General features: G+C 45.9%; 1 long non-coding RNA gene across 1 annotated transcript; it reads left to right on the top strand.

Moving 5' to 3' along the window:
• The first annotated feature begins 8,756 nt into the window (after nt 1–8,756).
• Nucleotides 8,757–16,745, top strand: LOC138919359 (uncharacterized). The gene is made up of 4 exons (XR_011429513.1): nt 8,757–9,029; nt 9,245–9,370; nt 9,454–10,805; nt 12,610–16,745. It is a non-coding gene; the product is annotated as an uncharacterized lncRNA (long non-coding RNA).
• Nucleotides 16,746–17,119: the final 374 nt, after the last annotated feature.

The raw sequence follows: 17,119 nt of genomic DNA, 5'->3' as shown, positions 1-17,119 counted from the left end.
ACTCCCAGGAATAAGAAGTTGAAATATGTGGGCATTTTACAAGGTCCTAACTTCTTTCAGTTTAAACTAATCCTTCTTTTTTTTTTTTTTTTTTGCGTCTATTTTTCGGTAAACCTTAATCAGTTGTTCATGACTCTGAAGTTTCAGGTCAGCTTAACAGTAAAGCCCAGGGAGCTGGCCTCACGGTTGCAGCTCAGCGTGTTATTGCTGCGGTCGCTGTCCTTCAGAGGTTTTTTAATAAACTTTCCCCTCAGACTCCATGACTCCCATTCTCCCAGGGGAAAAGAAACAGCTGTGTAGCGGCCTCTTGTCCCTCACAGCATGAAAGCCAGCGTCTGCCGGATACAGAAGTATTCTTTACTATTTCTCTTACTTTTATAGTAGTTTACGGTTTGCCTGAACCTCACAGCTTTCCGAGAGGCGCTGTGTCCTTCTCAAACCTCAAGAATTGCTGCCTGTGAAGACCTCAGTGGAAGACTTTGTGAGGAAAGGTGGAAGGCTGGGGGATCAACATACTCTGAACCCATGAGGGCACTTATCTTTTTTTAATATATATTTGTGTCAGATGCTTTCAGCTGCAAGTAACATAAAACTAACAGTGGCTTTTAGCTAATGACTTTTATTACTTACTTGAGTCTGGAAGTAGGCAATCCTCAGAGCTGGGTTGGCAGCTCCACGTTGCCTTCAAGGAGTCAACTTTTCATCTTTCCACTCTTACCTTCCTCTATGTGTTAGCGTTCCATTTCAGCTTTGGGGTTACTAGTCACAACATGGCTGCCACAGCTCCAGGCATCACATCCTCACATGGCGGTATCTAAAGCAAAAAGAGAGAGAGGTGCAAAAGGGCTCTTCTTATATGTATCTCTCCTTTTAATCAAGAAGAAAAGTCTTACCCCCTCCCACAGAAATCCCCTTATGTCTCACAGGCCAGGATTAAGTTCACATGGGCACCTGTAGCAAGACAGGTTGCAAAAGGGAATGTTTAGCATTTTCAGCCCCTCTGGCAGGGGGTGGGCAAGGAATAAGGAGGCTGGAAATGTTGGGTTGGCATTCAACAGTGTTGTTTACAATGTTCATGAAAATAAAACACAAGCTACACACTAAAAAGAATCATACAATCAGCTTTGTTACCAGCCTTTAGAGGCTAGAAACACCTCAGAACGTCCTTTCCCATTACTTCCAATAACGTGGGTCATTTTATTTTATTCTGTGTGATGTAATATTTTTACTGGCTCTCCAACCAAATCTTTAATTCTTTCCTTTATAAACTGGTTCCCAGGATTCCACCACTGTTCTGGATTAACTTGCATGCTTGAGGGGAAAAAAGTTAATTAACAAAGTCACATGTACGCTTGAGTATTTCTCAGAACTCCTCCTCAATATACAGGCTTGTCTATCCTCAGCTTTGGCAGCTTTTGGTTTTAGCTCAACCACGGCACACCCCAGGCACCGCTCCCTTCCCCTTCAAAGGAGCGGGGTGGACTTGCAAAGGCACTGCCCTCCTCAGTACCCTGAGCTTCGTTTTTCCCTCCATTGCCTTAAGCTTGGTCAAAGCATGCGTCCTGTGCTCCATCTCACTTCTCAACTTCGAGGTTCCCTCTTTTCTCTCTCCTACAAGAATAATGCAGGGCATATATACTTGATCTGAAATTTGCATGGCTGCAGGAAGTGTAAAAAGTCAGTCTAGGGTGCCAGCCCCCATGGCCGAGTGGTTAAGTTTGCACGCTCCACTTTGGTGTCCCAGGGTTTTGCTGGTTCGGATCTTGGGCATGGACATGGCACCACTCATCAGGCCATGCTGAGACGGTGTCCCACATGGCACAGCCAGAGGCACTCACAACTAGAACATACAACTATGGACTGGGGGGCTTTGGGGAGGAGAAGAAGAAGAAGAAGAAAAAGATTGGCAACAGATGTTAGCTCAGGAGCCGATCTTTAAAAATAAATTAATTAATTAAATAAAATAAGAAAAGTCAGTCTACATTTGGTAGAATTCGAGGTTGGGAAGGGGTGACCTGCGTGCAATCGGTGGCCCTTGGGCTTGCTCAGGGGGTGGTGGACCTAGAAGGCATCGTGTTCTTTACTGAACAATCTGTGCTTTGTGGGATGCTGCAAATTACTGATGTATCCAGTTCCTTCATGCAACCGAGGACAGCTGCACCTGCAGAAAGTCTGCTGATGATGCGTGTGTGCAATTAATCACAAAGTCAGGGGAGGACAGGAAAGCTGTTGACCCAAGCATGGGCGGTTAGTTCTGCATTTTCTCCATTAAGGTTGATGCAAACGCCTTGGCTTGGTTATGAGCACCAGCAAGTGCTGGGACACTTAGCAGCAGCAAGTCCCCAGAGCTCAAGAAAACTCTAAGGAAAAAGTTAAACATTGAGAAAAATTTATTAACTTCTTCCTGCTAATTAATAAAGCCATGATTATTTTGTTTTAGCAACACAATATCTTGGTATGGTTGCTAACCACCTGTTTTTACAGGCAGGTAATTTCACAACTGACTGATGAGTCAGGAGCCCTAGGTTCATCTCCCAGCCCTGCCACTTGTTGCACTCTTGGGAAAACCATTTAACCTTGCCAAGCCTTAGTTCCCAGATTTCTAAAATAATAGCAACAATAATAATGATAATGGGGATAATTACAGAGCATGTGTTTGCTGTTTTCCAGGCGCAGTTCTGAAGTCTTCACACGCTCCCTTAGTCTTCACCACGTCCCTATGAAGTAAGTACTATAATGGTCCCTATTTTACAGATGAGGAAATCAAGACAGAGAGAGTTGAAATAACCTGCCCAAGAGCACCCAGCTGCTGATTGGGGACTCCAGACTCAAACCCAGTGGTTCTGACTCCGAGGATTAGAGACTCTACCCAACTGATAGCACTTGGTAAGGATCAACTGAGGTCAAATACATGAAAATGTTTTGTAAACAATAAAACCATACATGCATAGAAAATGTAACGCGGCCCATGTGCAATAACTGGACTCACTTACAGTAATTACAGCTAATCTTGCTTACACCAGCATCCGAACAAGTACATTTCCCTCACTATGCTCCTAGCAACTACCCCGGAGTGCCAGAGCAGATGAGCTTACTGAGAAAGATGCAGAAGAACATAATCCTTTGACCAGCGAGGGTATAGATTGTGGTAGGTATTGCAGGAATATAGATAACCTACAGGAAACGAGCGTAAGCTCTAAGTATTACACCATGCCAGCCCTTCCTATTAATCCCGGGGTGGTCGTGAATGACCCTCATTCTTTTTGGAGGTCTTTATATAAAGGGATTGGTGTTGACGCGGAGGCCACTGTCTAAGCCTTAGATTCATCCAAAGTTTAGGTCTTGAATAATTCTGTATTATTTAGCTCAGTACCCTTTTTTTTTTGTGACACGGTCATTAACTAGGATATTTTATTCTTAATCAACCAACTCTACCATCTGTAGCAGTAAATGAGAATATAAAACAAACTTCAGACACTTGTCAAAAGTTCCCCAGAAAGCAGGGCTACCCAAATCTTGACCAGGCCCTTGGGAACATTCACATCTCCTCCAAATTCTGTTTTATTTGTATAAAATTCTTCTTGCCTACTCTCAGCTTTCTGTGGAAACCACGTGTCTCTAGTCTTCTCAAGCAAAGCAGGACTTCAGATCTCAAAGAGGTGTGAGGAAGAACGGGCACACTTGCAGAGCACACACACGGTTCACCCCAACCTCTTGTGTGTTAAAGCATTATACACATACACACAAACACACACACACACAACTTCACCAGAGTAGGCAAATCCACAGACACAGAAAGTAGACTGATAGTTGCCTAGGGCTGGGGATGGGGGTGGGGAATGGAGAGTGGGTGCTAATGGTACAGAATTTCTTTTTGGAGTGATAAAAATGTTCTAAAAATCGATTACAGTGATGGTTGCACCACTCTGGGAATATACTGAGAACGGCTGGGTGACACACTTTGGATTGGGTCTGTATCCCAATAAAGCTGTTTTTTAAAAATCGTGTGTCCATGCTGCACCTTCAATTGATGAAGAACCAAACCAGAGAGCCGCGCGGTTGGCGGGATGGACCACACAGCTGCCTACTGGAGGCCCAGACTGGGATCTGAGGGGCCAGCTCCTCCTTCAGTCCCCTCCCTGCTCACCACGTCACTTCTGACTCGTCCCCGGCTATGATGCTATAGTTGCTGTTAAATCCTAAGTTACTTTTTATTAGGATTCAGGGATAACTAAATGAAATAGTCTAGTCATCATCCCTGTATTTAAAATGTTTTATGAGGAGCACAGCCGACTCCTAGTCAGCACAGGGAGAGAAACTGAACTCGGCAATTATGAGTTTGTCTCCCCAGCGCCCCGGGGCCGGGTGACGACTTGCTCATCTCTCATCCCCACTGTCATCTAGTGGCAGCAAAGGAACCCAGAGGCCGCCCTTCCTGACCACAGAGGCCTCTTTCAGGGAGCGAGTCGGCATGGGGCCAGAAGGGGGCGCTATGAACAGGCAGGAAAGCCCAGAGTTGGCCGTCCAGGGAGCCCAGACCACAGAAAAGTCCTCTGACAGGACTTCAGGGGTTCCCTCCCCCATGTACCCCAATTCTGGACTGCCGAGGCCAACATAGGCAAGCCAATGTGCCTCAAACTCCCCAACTGTGAACTGTCTTCGCAGACTTCCAGCATCATCTGAGACATGCCTGTCCTGCTCTGCTCCCGCTGTTCCAGGCCCAGCCCATCTCAGGCTGCCGCCTCCAGGAGGTCGTGTAAGGGAGGGTGTGTAGGCTGGTGGAGAGGCCTGGGCTGCGAATCAGAAGCTGGAGCGTGCTGGTCTGGGCACCATGGAATCTCTGTGAGCTGCAGTCTCCTTGTCTATAAAGTAAGGTGGGTGAGCCTGGTGATTTTATCAACCTTTGCAGACCCACAACTCTGATTCTAAAGCACTTTAGTCTTAGAACTCGGGGCAAACAAGGCTCCCCATACCCAGTACTCATGGAATGATCAAATTTAAGTATTTTAGGAAGAGGGCTTCCATTAAAGGATGTCCATTACAATCCTTAAAAGTAACATAGGTCAGCAAAAAGGGGAACCTATTTTTTAAAAATCTAACTCGTCTCTCATTTACCCCCGACGTTGCCCTGAATCCCCATCATTCTTTGTCAAAACCTACCTCCCCCAGGCAGCTATTGGCATCAACCCCATTCTCCTCTGTGTTCCTCCCTATCGGCGTGCTGTGGGTGGTTAGGAGCTGGGCTCCAGAGCTGGGCTGCCTCAGTTTGAATCCTGGGTGACCTTGGGCAAATGACTTAACCTCTCAGTGCCCCAGTCTCCTTATCAGCAAGATAGGAATAATAACAGTACCTACGTCCCAGGATCCTTATGAGGATTAAATTAGTTTATATACGTAAGCTCCCAGGACCTAGAAACAATTTTATGTGTTAGTGCATCATATTATCTTGAGTGTATTATTTTCTCCTCATTGACATGTTGTTTTATAGATGTTTCCAAACATCATTGGAAGGATTGTCCCCTAACTGGTGTCCTTTCCAAGGAAAGGACAGAAATAATGCTCTGCTCCCGGAAAAGTCTTTGATAAATGCTCCTCTGTTTCCCAGAGCAATTGGCTTCAAATTGGGAGAAAGTCTTTCATCAGAATTTTCATCAAGGATAATCAGCCCTTTTTTTAAACTCAGTTGAGTGTTGGAAAGAAGAGTCGTCACCTTCTCGTTTGCCTTGTTTCTCTGAAGACTTGTTTTCCCTGAAAGTGTCCCCTTGCTGTAGCCACCCTGGTACCTTGGGATTGCCCTGTCCTGGGCTTCAGATTACAGGTTAAAATTAGCTGCCTCCCTCTCTAAAGGGGGTGCTGTCCAAAGGAGGCAGGAATGTGTGGGAGTGGATGAAACAGACCCGCAGTAGAGGCAATGATGTAGTGAAACAGAGGCAAGAGCCCCCCTCCAATGTTGGTGTCCACCGAGGGGCCACAGAGCATAGGATCCCCAAGGGAATAAAAATCCTGAATTTGTGCCATGGCATATGTCTCTTGTGCAAGGTCTGCTGCTGCTACATTCTAGCTGCACTGACAACTGGAATCTTCCGGATTGTTCCTTTTGTGATAATAAACTGTCTTTGGAGTAGTTTGGTGTGGGTGGATGCAATTTATAGACCTACTTGGACCCATCAGCCTACTCCTCAAAGGAACATTTGCTTTACACTCTTCCAGTGTCGTTCTTGCAAAAACAACATAACATGTCGATCTGTTTGGAGGAAAAGGAGAAGGGAAAGGATGTCGTTCAGTTTAAGGACCTGCAGAAATCCCAGAGCATAAGCCAGCCCTGAGTAGAATTCAGAAGGAGTCATCTGTCTTTTATGCATCCTCTCTCCTCTCTCTGGACCTTTTCCTCGTTTCATGGTATCCCTTCTTCTGTCAGATGTCCACTGCCTTCATGTAGTCTCAGTACCCTAACCCACAATAAACACAGAACTCTCTACCCTCAGGAAAGGAGCAAATCTCACTGTTTTATGGCTTCATTATGGGGTGGGCTTTGATAGCAAAGAGACCAGGGTTCCAATCCGAGCTCTTCTGCTTCCTAGTTGCCTGACCTACTGCACATTACCTAACCTCTCCTAAAAATATAGGTATAATGCTCGCTGTACCTGGTAGTGTGCTTTCAGCCACAAGTAACCAAAAAGCCAACTCAAATGGGTTTAACCAATGAGAAAATGTATTGACCCACATAACGGGGAGTTCAAAGATGTGACAGGCTGATTGAACCCTGATGTTGGGCTCCAGGTTCTTTCTGCATCTCTGTCTTTGCTCCTCAGTGTCAGCTGCATCTTAAGGCTGGCTCCTTCCACAGAGTCGGAGAAGAACTACCGACACCAAGGGAATGCTATGTTCTGATTGGCTTAGGCCTGGGTTCCTAAACCAATTGCTAGCCAGGTAAGGACAGGATTACCATGATTGGTATATGGGCAGTGGTTCTCAAACTGGGCATACATCAGAAGCACCTGAAGGACTTCTTAAACCACAGACAACTGGGCCTCAGCCCCAGAGTTTCTGATTCAGCAGATCTAGAGAAGAGCTTGAGAATTTGCCTAACTAGTTCTGAGGTGACGCTGATGCTGCTGGACCACACTTTGAGAACTAGTGTAGACTGATCAGGGGTATCCCTGGCCTGGGGTCAATTCCCCAAATTGGACAGTGAGGAAGGGATGAAATGGATGTTGGAGAATTAACTATGATAGTCAAAATCTTGCAGAGTAAAGGTGGAGATTGTTTCAGTAATCTATTGCTGTGTAACAAAACACTCCAAAACTTAGTGGTTAAAACAGCAATTTATTACTGTTTCTAATGGTTCCGTGGATTGACTGGGCTGAGCTGGGCAGTTTTCACTTAGAGTGTCATGTGTAGTTGTAGTCAGGTATTGGTTGTGGCTAGAACCATCCAAGGGCTCCATTAAGCTGGATGTCCAAGATGACTTCTTCATTCACATGTCTGGTACCTGGTACAGATGGCTGGAACAACTGAGGGCTGGCCAGGCTTCTCTTTCTCCACTCAGCCACTCCACATGGCTAGCTTGGGCTTCCTTGCAACATAGCAGTTTCTGGAGAATTGGATTTCTCTTATGGCCATTGACTTTCCCCAGAATGACCATTCCAAGAGACCAAGGCAGAAGCTGTAAGGCTTCTCCTAATCTAGCCTTAGAAGCTACAGAAGGGCATCACTGAGGGGCCCTCTTGGGGACGAGCTACCCCAGGGATTAAAGGAGATCATTCATGGAAAGTCCTGAGTATGAATTTAAGTAAAGTATTTACCATATTTAAGTACCCAGGAAATGAGCGTTATTATGATTGCTGTTCTTTTCAGGGGACTTTGCTTATTATGCTTTATCTGTGATTGAGGAATTTAAGCCTTTCTCAATCAGTAAAGGATTTTCAAGAACTAGCCAGCAGGTGAGGCAATTATTTTCTTGGAGTATGAGACCTGCACACCCAAGTATATCTGCTCTACAATGCAATTGTTCCTTTTCTGTCAGCTTCCGTGTGTCTCCTATATTAGCATGTGGTCTTTTGATGGGAGATTTTTACTCAGGCTCCTATACATTGGCTGATTTTACTAATAATTATGACAACTCTTTTATTCTGTATCAGTACTTAGGTAAAAGCCAGGCCTCCAATGTCCTCATTCACATTTCAGTTATGGAAAGTCTCTAGAACAACAACTTAGCAGATTACTCTCTGTCACTCCCATTCAGCCACCTCCATTCTGAAGACAAATACATCTTCCCAATTTGGACAATACTACACATCACTTAGTTGCAGAATGGCCTCGTAGATACAATGATTTTTTTTTTATTTCTGCCAAACATGCACATATATATCTTAGCTTTCCACTCACTGGTTTTTTTCTTTCCTTTAGCGTGTGAGAGTGAGTTGGGTTTTTACTCAACTGCGTGACCGAGAGAAACTTGAGGGGATCTCAGTTTTTGCATGCTGTCGGAGTGGGGGAGGAGCAGGCGCTATCTGTAAGAAAAATCTCCTGGTTCAGAGGAAAAGAGCAAGGACAGCCTGAGGAACTGGAATGTTCTGTCTGTCCACGAAGGTACCCATGCAGCCCAGCCAAGTTCTGCTGTGTTTAGACTTGAGCTTCAAGAGGAAGATTGCACAAAAGCCAGTTCCTGGGATTTGTGCTGAAGTCTGAGTGGGCTGGGGTGTTCTCACCAGGCTATTTCTGTATAAAAAGCTGTCTGGAACCATCTGAGAATCCACTAACCACTGTGGTTTACTGTAATATACCTTCTCGTCACTCTCTGTTGCATCATTTCCCCTCCATTTTATGCTTAAGAGGATGACTGTGTGCGTGCGTGTGTATGTCCGGGTGAGTGAGGGTGTTGTGTGTGTTCCAAAGTTATGTTACCATGGAGAGTGATTTGGAAAAGGCATCTTAGGAACCACTTCAGCTGAACATAGAAAAATGCATTTCAAAAATCAAAGCTCCTCTTCTATGCATAGACTCTGGAAGAACACACAAAAAAATTGGTAACAGTAGTTGCCTCTGGGGAAGGGAACTGGGGGGTCTGTGGGCTGAGGGAGACTTGCCCTTCACTGCATGCTGTTTAATTTTTCTTTTTTTTTTTACCATGAGCATATAATATATTTTAAAACTGAAACCTGGAGTTTAAATGCCAAGGCTTCTCTTGGAAGACATTCACCGACTCAAATATCCCCCTTGATTCCTGCACTCAACTCCCCAGGAGGAAATTGAGAATCTCTGAAAAATCATGGACTGACTATGAAGAAGGGATCTGCCTGCCTTCTTGGATGCGCACCGCGTGTCCTCCAGGATGCTGTCTTCACGCCCATCCCTTGGGATGGATGAGGTATGTTCAGAGATTCAATGTCTCTCTTGTCTGTCAGATTCAATAGTAACCAATAATGACTTTAAACACGTTTTTCCTGGCAGTATCACAGAGAAAACACAGCTGGCGGGGAAGGTAGCCGCCGCTGACTGCAGGGAGCTAGACATACGCGTGATGCCTGAAGTTGCCTGCCAGGCGAACATGAAACAGCTCATCCAGGTTGGACAGCAAAGCTCCGTACCTCGGCATGTGGAAGAATATGAAACACTTTCATGATGTGTCTACACATGTTCTGATTCCCCAAGAGATGATGGCTCAGACTTCAGAAACTGTGGTGACCCTATTATGTATTTTTATATTCTCTTTCCTGAGCTGATGACCCACTTCCAAACCAAGAGTATGAGTTACAAATGAACATCCCAACAGCATTTTCTTTTCCATCTTTACTATACTGAAAGTCCATTAGAATAAAGGACGCCAACACAGCACCGCTCATTGACCCTGGGTATTCAATGTGGCCTAGCTGGACTGTCCTGGACAGAGTCCTATTCATTGGAAATCATTAGCCAACTCAAGAGGGAGGAAAACGGAATAAAAAAGAAAAACATTGCCCATCACGAAAATAACTCGAGAACTGTGCACTCTGCCAACATTGGTCATTTGTGTCGAACTTGCTTTCAGCACTCTGTTAAAAATACCACACCCTACCGCTGAAGCGACTGCTCCCTTCCTTTTGAATAGCAAAGTAATGGGAACTAGAAAAGCCTCTGTGGATTTGGCAAGGTTTAGTATAAATGTTTCTATTGAATCTGGCAAAGATGAGGATGGGATTTATTATGTTTTAGTGCTACCTGTTCCTTAAAGGCTGCCTTTTGGAGGTGAAGCCATGCTTTCCTGTGCGTGAGAGAATGCCTGGACCTAGTACACTTGGCTGACAATGTAATTTTGCTGCACAAGTTATTGTTGTATTGTTCCAATACGCTTGAAACCATCATGGAACTTCATGTAATGCTGAATGTTTTCCCACAGGAAAGACTTTATTTTCCGCATAGAGCTACCCAGTTTTACAGTTGCCTGCTGAGGACGCGCTGCTACTCCCTTGAACACAATGGAGCAGATGTTTCAGAGGATTTCAGTGTAGTCAGGAGGAATTTGCTGACTGCCAGCTATGTGCTAGACACTTTCGTACATCTTCGTGTGTTGTTGACAGCCACTCTGCAGGTCAGTGGCTGTGTCTTACAAGGGAGGAAGCTGGAGCACAGGGAAGTGAGCGACTTGCCCAAGGGTGCCTCGCTGTAAGTGACAGAGCCGGGAAGCACACCCAGGCCCTTCTGGCCCAAAGTGAACTTCTCTCCCTACAGCTGTGACACTGCCCTTGCAGGCATCTCTGATGCTGAAGGTGGAGGTGTGGCTCCTCGTTTGGACATGGCTTACAAGGAGGCTGATCAAACAGCAGGTGGGACATTGATGAGAATGGGGACTTGGTTTGGGGGAAGGGGTCCAGTAGTTAACAACACAATGGCATCTGGAGACTGAGAGGTGGGATTCCTGGTCATCTAACAGCGGGTATATGGGGACTGGGCCACAGGGGCAGGATTGCAATCTCTAGAACAACTGAGGAGGCGATAACAAGGGAGCCCCTTGTCATGGAGGATAAAAGCCATGAAGCCATCGACTTGGAATCAAAGGGATCAAAGGGGTCCAGATGGAAACCCAGAAGGCAGGACTTTCGTCACAAGAAATATAACAGTGGCCGATGACTAGAATCAGGTCAGAGCAAGGCCAGCGCCAGCCTGACCTGGCACTAAGTCTCTACTAGGTGGCAGGCACTGTTCTAGTTGCCATGGAAATAGCAGTGAACAAAACAGACGAAGTCCCTGTCCTTACGGGGCTAGAGTACAGTCAGAGAAAGTAACCAAATCAACAAGGATATTTATATCAAATGATGACGAACACTGTAGAAAACAATTCAGCCGACTAAGGGGGACAGTAAGGCTGGTGATGGTGGTGCCTGCTATTTTCCGTAAGGTGGTCAGGAAGGCCCGCTGGCTATGGGACCTTAGAGCAGAGACTTGAAAGAAGGGAGGCAGTACGCCGTGAGAGTATCTAGGAGACAAGCTTTAAAGGCAGAAGGCACGGAAATTGCAAGAGCCCTGAGGCAAAGGGTATTTAGGCATCGGAAGAATAGCAGAGATGAGTTTCCCAGGTCGGGATCCCCAGGAAGCAGTTTCTGAGGTGGCGATCAGCACAGCAGATGGTTATTAAGGAGTGGACTTGGGGTCAGGCTGTGGAAGTGAAGGGAGGAGAAGGAAGTGAGACTGGGCAGAAGAAGATGAACTTTGAAAAAGTCCCAACAAACACCCTAGACACCCATGGGGAGTTCTGAAGACAGGTGACTCTTCAGAGCTGGCCCGCATTGGGGACAGGGGCCGGGCCCTTGGGCCCCTCTGCACTCAGCCGTGGGAAAGGGGCAGAATGGGATGTCGGGGGAGGCAGGTCTGTCCTCAGGCCATCCTCAGCGCCTGAGGGCTGTCAGCCAGCAGCACGACCAGCAGTAAGTCCCCAGTTCTCAAAGGTGATGTGAGCGGCGCCTCCCACCATCCGCTGCAGGTTGTTGTGATTAGAGCAGAGTGAGCAAGGGGGCAGTGATAGAAAACGAGCTCCGAGAGGTGTCCAGGGGCCAGATCGTGCAGGCCCTTGCAGGCCTTGGTAAAGACTTGGGCTTCTATTCCGCTTGAGGTAGGAAACCATCGAAGGTTTTGAGAAAGGAATGCTAAGCTCTAATGTATGTTTTCACCTGATCGCTCTGGCAGCTAAGAGAATAGACCACAGATGAGCAGGCTGGGGAGAAGGAAGACTTGTTAGGAGGTACTTGCCATGCAGAGGGGATGATGGTTTACACCAGTATGGTACTAGTGGTGGTCATGAAAAGTTGTTGGATTCTGGACATATTTTGAAGGTAGAGCCAATAGGATTTGCTGATGGATTGGATGTTGGGTGTGAAAGAAAGGAAAAATAGGAACAACTCCAGTGTCCCTCTGGAGCAACTAAAAGGATGGAGTCAGCATTTACTGACATGAAACTTGTCTGTATTAGCTTCCTATTGCTGCTGTAACAAATTACACAAACTTAGTGGCTTAAAACAACATTAATTTATTCTCTTACAATTCTAGAGGTCAGAAGTCTAAAGTTAAGGTGTTGGCAGTGTTATGTTCCTTCTGGATGCTTCAGGGGAGAATTTATTTCTTTGTCTTTTCTAGCTTCTAGGGGCTGCCTGCCTTTCTTGGCTCATGGACCTTTCCTCCATCTTCGAAGTACATCCTCCCATCTTCTGGTTCTGTCATCACATCTCCTTTTTCTCTCTCTGACTCTGATCCTCCTGCCTCCATCTTACAAGGACCCTTGTGATTACACTGGGCTCACCCACGTAATCCGGAATGATCTCCCTATCTTAAGATCCTTAATCACATCTGCAAAGTCCCTTTGCTATGAAAGGTAACACATTCACAGGTTCTGGCATTAGGACATGGACATATTTGGGAGGTCGTTATTCACACTGCAGAAAGAGCTGGTTTTGCAAGATGGAATCAGAGCTCAGTTGCAGACATGTTGAATGTGAGATATCTCGTTAAATATCTGAGTGGAGATGTCAAGCCAGCAGTTGGATAAATGAGTCTGAAGTTCAGAGGAGAGGTCCCAAGTGAAATATGAATTTGGTAGTTTTCGTGATGTATTTGAAGCCACATGACCGAAGATTTCTCCTAGCAAGTGAATGCAGAAGAAGGAGAGAAGAAGTCTGAGGACTGAGTCTCATAATGTTCTAATGGCTAGGGACTGAGGAGGAACCTGCCAAGAGTGACAAGTGAGGCAGGAGGAGAAGCATGAGAGACTGGTGGTCCAGAAGCCAAATAAAGAAAAAATTTCACAGCAGAGAGAATAATCAGCTGCTGAGAGGTCAAATAAGATGAGGACTGGGGCTGGCCCTGTGGCCGAGCGGTTAAGTTTGCATGCTCTGCTTCAGTGGCCTAGGGTTTCGCTGGTTCAGATCCTGGGTGATGACATGGCACCGCTCATCAGGTCATGCTGAGGCGGCATCCCACATGTCACAACTTGAAGGACCCACAACTAAAAAAAATGTACAACTAAGTACTGGGGGGGATTTGGGGAGAAAAAAAAAAAGATGAGGACTAAGCAGTGCCCATCAGACTTGGTTGGTGACCTTAACAAGAACGCTTTCAGAGGAGTGGTGGGGTGAAAGCCTGACTAAAATGAGTTCCAGAAACAACGGGAGGAGAGGAATTGGAGACAATTAGTATAAACGACCTTCTGAAGAGTTTTGTTGGAAAGAGGAGCAAAGAAGTGGGGCAGTCGCTAGAGTGGGTTTGGGATCAAGAGAAGACCAGTGAGCCTAGGGTCTTCCAAGGACAGCTACAGTTCCAGAGTCTGGGCTGGGTGGAGTCTACGGGTGAGCACCAAGGGGGCACCACTCACGGGTAGAGATGACGGGGTTACAGGAAGAGGAGGCCAAGCAAATCCTGGTGGGATGAGGGGAGAGAGGGAGAAAAGAGCAGTACGGATGTGCCCCACTTTATACAATGAATATCTTCCTCCAGAGGCCGAGAAGTTGGACATAGATTGAATTTTTTTTTTTGAAAGTTTGATCTTATTTAACTACACTGGGGAAATTATTGAGAGGAAACTAGTGGTGATTTTTTAATAGGAAAAATCCTCTCCAAATATAACTGTTATGAGAATTTCCATGCATCAGTTTTTCCAAAAACTGGGTACACGTATAATTACACTTTTGGTTGTCTGCTACATCTAGTATGAAACTAAATATAATTATATAACATTTTCTTCAAAGGATCTTAAACTTTTTTTTTTTAACTGAGGCCATCACAATATGACTGTGGGATTATAGAATGGCATGTAGTCTCAAAACACTAAAACACGGAGCAGGAAAGTTATTTTCCAGATGTCACTGAATAAGCCTGGCCAAGCCTGGCAACGAAGCAGGAGAACAGGAATTCAGGGCCAGAGAGCCAGTCACCCTCAGGACCCAAGGGACATAGATACACATCAGGAACCATAAGGAATGGTTTCCAGGCTTCAGCGAGGACTTTAAAAATTAAAGGACCAGCATCTAATATAGAAGGGACGCTAGATAGCAGCATGGGGCAGGGGGCCAGAAGACATGCACACCCCAGAATGGCTGCAGAGCGGATAGCACTAACAGCTCTGGCTTGTGCTAAGGAGAGGTGCCCACTCTGTGCTTAGAGGGTCAAAGCTGTAGGATGTCACCTTGAAAGTGACATCTTCAAGATGAGCAGGCCACCTCAGGGCCTTCGACATGCTGTTCCCTCTGCTTGGACTACCTGGCCCCTCCCTCCATTCCTAGCTGACTCTTACTCTCCCTTCAGGTCTCAGCTGAAATGTCACTTGGTCAGGAAAGCCTTTTCTGAATCTCCCAGCCAGCCTCATTCCACCTTAAATCCAGTTGTGGGGCCAATTAATTTGAAAGCTACAAATATTTCTTCTGGCATAACTTTAGAATAAAATGAAAAAAAGATTTTTAAAAGAATGGAAGCATCTGATTAAGTAAGATATCGTTGAGATCATTACAAATGCTCTGTGAGCTTCGCCAATTGTGCAGATGCTAAAGCCCAGTGGTAATATAAGATTCTAGGCCCTTCCGGGTCTCTTGTGATTAAGGTCTATATGTTTCTGCCTAAAGTGCTCTTCCTACAGAGGTATGGACAGCCTGCTCCCTCCCTTCCTCTAGGTGTCTGCTAACCATCATGAAAGACAGTATTTCTGAACACTCTATGTAAAACAGCAAATCCACCACCATCCGCAGGCCACATCGTCTCCATCCCTCTTACCTTGCTTTATTGTTCTCCATAGTCTCTGCTGACATTTTCACATTTATTTGTTTATTGGCCAACCTCCTTCCCATGAGAGCAGGGAGTCTGTCTTGTTAACTGTTGTATCCTCACAGCGTGGTGAATGGTAGGTGCTCGGTTAATATTTGTTGAATGAATGAGCAGATCAATCAACGTCAGAAGATGGCACTGACCTGTCCCATTAGATTGTAGCCCCAGGACCGCCAGGGCTCCAGACAAGGAAACCCTCCTGATTCCCCCACCTCCTTTCATTTCTCCTTCTGTAGAACAGATGTGGCCTCCTGGCTTCTCCTCCATTTCTTTTGAGCTTTTGGTGCACCTGGCGCCCCAGTCCTCCTCCACCTTGTGCTGGCTCCGCTTTCCTGGTTCCTCTTAGATTAAAGCAAGCCCCTGACCAACAGCCCATTCACACGCTGCAGCCTTCAGCTGCTCCACTCCGGCTCCAGCTGCCCATTTGAGGTCAGCCCATCTGTTTTACGGGACAGAGGATTTCAGCAGCACCATATTCAATTCCTGAAAAGATGCTCACCTGCTTGCTAATTGTGCTAGGGAAAATGTTTTATGGGGACTCCTTAATATCTGGACTAAATAGTGACTATCAAAGGCTTTCCTGTGGATAAATATTCCAAACAATGATTGAGAAGCCGTTTGATTTGTGTTGAGGTGGCCCCTAAAACTTCCCATTGCTTCATGGCAACCTTGTTGTGTAGGATTTTGAAGAGGTTCTGCCCCAGCAGAGAATGAACATATGGGAAGACTCCACCAGGTCCCACATCATTTACTGTTTCAAATATTCAGCTGGAAATGGGAGGAATGAGAGAAAGAAAACTGGAGGTAAGGGTGTCACCTTCTGAGGCTGCCCAATCAATGCTGTTTGCTGTCCTTCACCATGATCAAGACAAGCCGCGGGCCATGCGTGTCATTAGAATGCCCTACTCCAGAAACAGGCACCCAGCTTTCCTAGGCCTGCAGCATTTCTACCACGTTTTCTTCTCCCAAAAGACAAACAGGGCTGAGACCCTTCAGACCCTACTAGCCAAAGACTTTCCATGGCTTTGGATTTGCGGTCCTAAGGCTGCTTCCTGAAAGGCCAGGGAGCCACAGGCCACTGCTTGCTACCACTTCAGATGCAGGGCTCAGCCACGAAATGCCAGCTGCCACCAAGCCATCCTTTGTTTACTCCTTGAGAGCAATGCCATCCACGGAAATGAAAAACAGGTGAAGATGCCCTTGCAGGTAATGAGGAATTAAGAACTCCCACCCCTGCTTCTGAGGCTGTATCTTTACCCTGGTCCGTGTCAGAAGCCTCCTTCCTGAAGGCCTTCAATACAGGGCCATTTAGTCAGCACTGGACATTTTTCTGGGTGAGCCTAGTCTGAGGACACAAACTCTCTTTATTCATTGTTGTCCATCCAGCATATTGCAGGGTACCAGGCACAGAGAGACCTGACAAATATTTGTTGAATGAGTGAATAAATAAATGAATGAAAATTTCAGAATGGTCTTTGGTGATAGGGCAACTTACTAGCTGAGTGACTTTAGGAAATTTACAGAGCATCACCTAGCCTCAGTATCCCTGTAGCTAAATGAGGATGACAATAGTACCTATTTCGAGGTTGTTTTCAGAGATTAAATGAGATTGGACAATATGGCATGTAACACACTGGGCGCAGTGTCTGGCTCGTGGTAAAACCTCAATACAGCATCCTCATTATTTCGCCGTTTCACTTTCCACCCTATTTTCTTCATAAGGCCTAAAATTCCTGGATATAGATTCAGGAACCAAACAAGAGGAACCACTATCTTGTGTCTGTCTGGGGCACTGTGGTTCAATGTTATATAACTATTCCTTTTCAGTTCCTGTAGG

This window comes from Equus caballus, chromosome 20 (assembly GCF_041296265.1).
Source record: "Equus caballus isolate H_3958 breed thoroughbred chromosome 20, TB-T2T, whole genome shotgun sequence".
Classification (NCBI taxonomy): Eukaryota; Metazoa; Chordata; class Mammalia; order Perissodactyla; family Equidae; genus Equus; species Equus caballus.
The sequence above is the reverse complement of the archived record's forward strand: the minus strand, read 5'-3'. Positions and strand labels throughout refer to the sequence as shown.